This window comes from Hypomesus nipponensis, chromosome 3, assembly GCF_054491055.1.
Source record: "Hypomesus nipponensis isolate SF chromosome 3, ASM5449105v1, whole genome shotgun sequence".
NCBI classification, from domain to species: Eukaryota; Metazoa; Chordata; class Actinopteri; order Osmeriformes; family Osmeridae; genus Hypomesus; species Hypomesus nipponensis.
The window spans coordinates 385,001-390,000 of record NC_140363.1 but is presented as its reverse complement, the minus strand read 5'-3'; the positions used below and the strand labels follow the sequence as shown (position 1 = coordinate 390,000).

The 5,000-nt window shown below is 46.8% G+C and overlaps 6 non-coding genes and 12 pseudogenes across 6 annotated transcripts; all 18 read right to left on the bottom strand.

Moving 5' to 3' along the window:
- The window catches only part of LOC146296917 (5S ribosomal RNA), a 119-nt pseudogene extending 98 nt beyond the window's left edge, over positions 1-21 (bottom strand).
- Positions 22-199: 178 nt separating this feature from the next.
- On the bottom strand, positions 200-318 carry LOC146296916 (5S ribosomal RNA; annotated as a pseudogene).
- A 172-nt stretch (positions 319-490) lies between these two features.
- LOC146296915 (5S ribosomal RNA) lies at positions 491-609 on the bottom strand. Its single transcript, XR_014745923.1, has one exon. It is a non-coding gene; the product is annotated as a 5S ribosomal RNA (ribosomal RNA).
- A 168-nt stretch (positions 610-777) lies between these two features.
- On the bottom strand, positions 778-896 carry LOC146296914 (5S ribosomal RNA; annotated as a pseudogene).
- A 164-nt stretch (positions 897-1,060) lies between these two features.
- Positions 1,061-1,179, bottom strand: LOC146296913 (5S ribosomal RNA; annotated as a pseudogene).
- Positions 1,180-1,343: 164 nt separating this feature from the next.
- Positions 1,344-1,462, bottom strand: LOC146296912 (5S ribosomal RNA). Its single transcript, XR_014741550.1, has one exon. It is a non-coding gene; the product is annotated as a 5S ribosomal RNA (ribosomal RNA).
- A 176-nt stretch (positions 1,463-1,638) lies between these two features.
- LOC146296911 (5S ribosomal RNA) lies at positions 1,639-1,757 on the bottom strand. The gene has a single exon (XR_014745802.1). It is a non-coding gene; the product is annotated as a 5S ribosomal RNA (ribosomal RNA).
- Positions 1,758-1,925: 168 nt separating this feature from the next.
- On the bottom strand, positions 1,926-2,044 carry LOC146296910 (5S ribosomal RNA; annotated as a pseudogene).
- A 164-nt stretch (positions 2,045-2,208) lies between these two features.
- LOC146296909 (5S ribosomal RNA) lies at positions 2,209-2,327 on the bottom strand (annotated as a pseudogene).
- Positions 2,328-2,491: 164 nt separating this feature from the next.
- On the bottom strand, positions 2,492-2,610 carry LOC146296908 (5S ribosomal RNA). The gene has a single exon (XR_014740931.1). It is a non-coding gene; the product is annotated as a 5S ribosomal RNA (ribosomal RNA).
- Positions 2,611-2,782: 172 nt separating this feature from the next.
- On the bottom strand, positions 2,783-2,901 carry LOC146296907 (5S ribosomal RNA; annotated as a pseudogene).
- A 182-nt stretch (positions 2,902-3,083) lies between these two features.
- Positions 3,084-3,202, bottom strand: LOC146296906 (5S ribosomal RNA; annotated as a pseudogene).
- Positions 3,203-3,380: 178 nt separating this feature from the next.
- LOC146296905 (5S ribosomal RNA) lies at positions 3,381-3,499 on the bottom strand (annotated as a pseudogene).
- Positions 3,500-3,663: 164 nt separating this feature from the next.
- LOC146296904 (5S ribosomal RNA) lies at positions 3,664-3,782 on the bottom strand. Its single transcript, XR_014740928.1, has one exon. It is a non-coding gene; the product is annotated as a 5S ribosomal RNA (ribosomal RNA).
- A 172-nt stretch (positions 3,783-3,954) lies between these two features.
- On the bottom strand, positions 3,955-4,073 carry LOC146296903 (5S ribosomal RNA; annotated as a pseudogene).
- A 178-nt stretch (positions 4,074-4,251) lies between these two features.
- LOC146296902 (5S ribosomal RNA) lies at positions 4,252-4,370 on the bottom strand (annotated as a pseudogene).
- A 178-nt stretch (positions 4,371-4,548) lies between these two features.
- Positions 4,549-4,667, bottom strand: LOC146296901 (5S ribosomal RNA; annotated as a pseudogene).
- A 176-nt stretch (positions 4,668-4,843) lies between these two features.
- On the bottom strand, positions 4,844-4,962 carry LOC146296900 (5S ribosomal RNA). The gene has a single exon (XR_014740924.1). It is a non-coding gene; the product is annotated as a 5S ribosomal RNA (ribosomal RNA).
- Between the last annotated feature and the right edge of the window lie 38 nt (positions 4,963-5,000).

Here is a 5,000-nt window from a genome sequence, read left to right as displayed (position 1 = left end):
CAGGCTGGTATGGCCGTACGAATTAAGTTGACAACCATAGGCTACTTATCCATATACAGATTTGGCAATTGACAATGCAAGGTGGTCTCTCTCTCTCTCTCTCTCTCTCGTGTCAAAATGAAAACAGCTTCCAGCCCCTTTCATGAAGGACTACTTGTGCATATTGCAACATTTCAGTTTCTAAGTGAATGAGCAAAAGAGCATACAGCACCTGGTATTCCCAGGCGGTCTCCCATCCAAGTACTAACCAGGCTCGACCCTGCTTAGTTTCCGAGATCAGACGAGATCGGGCGTTGCCAGGCTGGTATGGCCGTATGAAATAAGTTGACAACCATAGGCTACTTATCCATATACAGATTTAGCAATTGACAATGCAAGTTGGTCTCTCTCTCTCTCTCTCGTGTCAAAATGAAAACAGCTTCCAGCCCCTTTCATGAAGGACTACTTGTGCATATTGCAACATTTCAGTTTCTAAGTGAATGAGCAAAAGAGCATACAGCACCTGGTATTCCCAGGCGGTCTCCCATCCAAGTACTAACCAGGCCCGATCCTGCTTAGCTTCCGAGATCAGACGAGATCGGGCGTTGCCAGGCTGGTATGGCCGTACGAAATAAGTTGACAACCATAGGCTACTTATCCATATACAGATTTGGCAATTGACAATGCAAGGTGGTCTCTCTCTCTCTCGTGTCAAAATGAAAACAGCTTCCAGCCCCTTTCATGAAGGACTACTTGTGCATATTGCAACATTTCAGTTTCTAAGTGAATGAGCAAAAGAGCATACAGCACATGGTATTCCCAGGCGGTCTCCCATCCAAGTACTAACCAGGCCCGACCCTGCTTAGCTTCCGAGATCAGACGAGATCGGGCGTTGCCAGGCTGGTATGGCCGTACGAAATAAGTTGACAACCATAGGCTACTTATCCATATACAGATTTGGCAATTGACAATGCAAGGTGGTCTCTCTCTCGTGTCAAAATGAAAACAGCTTCCAGCCCCTTTCATGAAGGACTACTTGTGCATATTGCAACATTTCAGTTTCTAAGTGAATGAGCAAAAGAGCATACAGCACCTGGTATTCCCAGGCGGTCTCCCATCCAAGTACTAACCAGGCCCGACCCTACTTAGCTTCCGAGATCAGACAAGATCGGGCGTTGCCAGGCTGGTATGGCCGTACGAATTAAGTTGACAACCATAGGCTACTTATCCATATACAGATTTGGCAATTGACAATGCAAGGTGGTCTCTCTCTCGTGTCAAAATGAAAACAGCTTCCAGCCCCTTTCATGAAGGACTACTTGTGCATATTGCAACATTTCAGTTTCTAAGTGAATGAGCAAAAGAGCATACAGCACCTGGTATTCCCAGGCGGTCTCCCATCCAAGTACTAACCAGGCCCGACCCTGCTTAGCTTCCGAGATCAGACGAGATCGGGCGTTGCCAGGCTGGTATGGCCGTATGAAATAAGTTGACAACCATAGGCTACATATCCATATACAGATTTAGCAATTGACAATGCAAGTTGGTCTCTCTCTCTCTCTCTCTCTCGTGTCAAAATGAAAACAGCTTCCAGCCCCTTTCATGAAGGACTACTTGTGCATATTGCAACATTTCAGTTTCTAAGTGAATGAGCAAAAGAGCATACAGCACCTGGTATTCCCAGGCGGTCTCCCATCCAAGTACTAACCAGGCCCGATCCTGCTTAGCTTCCGAGATCAGACGAGATCGGGCGTTGCCAGGCTGGTATGGCCGTACGAAATAAGTTGACAACCATAGGCTACTTATCCATATACAGATTTGGCAATTGACAATGCAAGGTGGTCTCTCTCTCTCTCGTGTCAAAATGAAAACAGCTTCTAGCCCCTTTCATGAAGGACTACTTGTGCATATTGCAACATTTCAGTTTCTAAGTGAATGAGCAAAAGAGCATACAGCACATGGTATTCCCAGGCGGTCTCCCATCCAAGTACTAACCAGGCCCGACCCTGCTTAGCTTCCGAGATCAGACGAGATCGGGCGTTGCCAGGCTGGTATGGCCGTACGAAATAAGTTGACAACCATAGGCTACTTATCCATATACAGATTTGGCAATTGACAATGCAAGGTGGTCTCTCTCTCGTGTCAAAATGAAAACAGCTTCCAGCCCCTTTCATGAAGGACTACTTGTGCATATTGCAACATTTCAGTTTCTAAGTGAATGAGCAAAAGAGCATACAGCACCTGGTATTCCCAGGCGGTCTCCCATCCAAGTACTAACCAGGCCCGACCCTACTTAGCTTCCGAGATCAGACAAGATTGGGCGTTGCCAGGCTGGTATGGCCGTACGAATTAAGTTGACAACCATAGGCTACTTATCCATATACAGATTTGGCAATTGACAATGCAAGGTGGTCTCTCTCTCGTGTCAAAATGAAAACAGCTTCCAGCCCCTTTCATGAAGGACTACTTGTGCATATTGCAACATTTCAGTTTCTAAGTGAATGAGCAAAAGAGCATACAGCACCTGGTATTCCCAGGCGGTCTCCCATCCAAGTACTAACCAGGCCCGACCCTGCTTAGCTTCCGAGATCAGACGAGATCGGGCGTTGCCAGGCTGGTATGGCCGTACGAAATAAGTTGACAACCATAGGCTACTTATCCATATACAGATTTGGCAATTGACAATGCAAGGTGGTCTCTCTCCCTCGCTCTCGTGTCAAAATGAAAACAGCTTCCAGCCCCTTTCATGAAGGACTACTTGTGCATATTGCAACATTTCAGTTTCTAAGTGAATGAGCAAAAGTGCATACAGCACATGGTATTCCCAGGCGGTCTCCCATCCAAGTACTAACCAGGCCCGACCCTGCTTAGCTTCCGAGATCAGACGAGATCGGGCGTTGCCAGGCTGGTATGGCCGTACGAAATAAGTTGACAACCATAGGCTACTTATCCATATACAGATTTGGCAATTGACAATGCAAGGTGGTCTCTCTCTCTCTCTCTCTCTCTCTCTCGTGTCAAAATGAAAACAGCTTCCAGCCCCTTTCATGAAGGACTACTTGTGCATATTGCAACATTTCAGTTTCTAAGTGAATGAGCAAAAGAGCATACAGCACCTGGTATTCCCAGGCGGTCTCCCATCCAAGTACTAACCAGGCCCGACCCTACTTAGCTTCCGAGATCAGACGAGATTGGGCGTTGCCAGGCTGGTATGGCCGTACGAATTAAGTTGACAACCATAGGCTACTTATCCATATACAGATTTGGCAATTGACAATGCAAGGTGGTCTCTCTCTCTCTCTCTCTCTCTCGTGTCAAAATGAAAACAGCTTCCAGCCCCTTTCATGAAGGACTACTTGTGCATATTGCAACATTTCAGTTTCTAAGTGAATGAGCAAAAGAGCATACAGCACCTGGTATTCCCAGGCGGTCTCCCATCCAAGTACTAACCAGGCCCGACCCTACTTAGCTTCCGAGATCAGACAAGATTGGGCGTTGCCAGGCTGGTATGGCCGTACGAATTAAGTTGACAACCATAGGCTACTTATCCATATACAGATTTGGCAATTGACAATGCAAGGTGGTCTCGCTCTTGTGTCAAAATGAAAACAGCTTCCAGCCCCTTTCATGAAGGACTACTTGTGCATATTGCAACATTTCAGTTTCTAAGTGAATGAGCAAAAGAGCATACAGCACCTGGTATTCCCAGGCGGTCTCCCATCCAAGTACTAACCAGGCCCGACCCTGCTTAGCTTCCGAGATCAGACGAGATCGGGCGTTGCCAGGCTGGTATGGCCGTACGAAATAAGTTGACAACCATAGGCTACTTATCCATATACAGATTTGGCAATTGACAATGCAAGGTGGTCTCTCTCTCTCGCTCTCGTGTCAAAATGAAAACAGCTTCCAGCCCCTTTCATGAAGGACTACTTGTGCATATTGCAACATTTCAGTTTCTAAGTGAATGAGCAAAAGTGCATACAGCACATGGTATTCCCAGGCGGTCTCCCATCCAAGTACTAACCAGGCCCGACCCTGCTTAGCTTCCAAGATCAGACGAGATTGGGCGTTGCCAGGCTGGTATGGCCGTACGAAATAAGTTGACAACCATAGGCTACTTATCCATATACAGATTTGGCAATTGACAATGCAAGGTGGTCTCTCTCTCTCTCTCTCTCTCTCGTGTCAAAATGAAAACAGCTTCCAGCCCCTTTCATGAAGGACTACTTGTGCATATTGCAACATTTCAGTTTCTAAGTGAATGAGCAAAAGAGCATACAGCACCTGGTATTCCCAGGCGGTCTCCCATCCAAGTACTAACCAGGCCCGACCCTACTTAGCTTCCGAGATCAGACGAGATTGGGCGTTGCCAGGCTGGTATGGCCGTACGAATTAAGTTGACAACCATAGGCTACTTATCCATATACAGATTTGGCAATTGACAATGCAAGGTGGTCTCTCTCTCTCTCTCTCTCTCTCGTGTCAAAATGAAAACAGCTTCCAGCCCCTTTCATGAAGGACTACTTGTGCATATTGCAACATTTCAGTTTCTAAGTGAATGAGCAAAAGAGCATACAGCACCTGGTATTCCCAGGCGGTCTCCCATCCAAGTACTAACCAGGCCCGACCCTACTTAGCTTCCGAGATCAGACAAGATTGGGCGTTGCCAGGCTGGTATGGCCGTACGAAATAAGTTGACAACCATAGGCTACTTATCCATATACAGATTTGGCAATTGACAATGCAAGTTGGTCTCTCTCTCTCTCTCTCTCTCGTGTCAAAATGAAAACAGCTTCCAGCCCCTTTCATGAAGGACTACTTGTGCATATTGCAACATTTCAGTTTCTAAGTGAATGAGCAAAAGAGCATACAGCACCTGGTATTCCCAGGCGGTCTCCCATCCAAGTACTAACCAGGCCCGACCCTGCTTAGCTTCCGAGATCAGACGAGATCGGGCGTTGCCAGGCTGGTATGGCCGTACGAAATAAGTTGACAACCATAGGCTACTTATCCATATACAG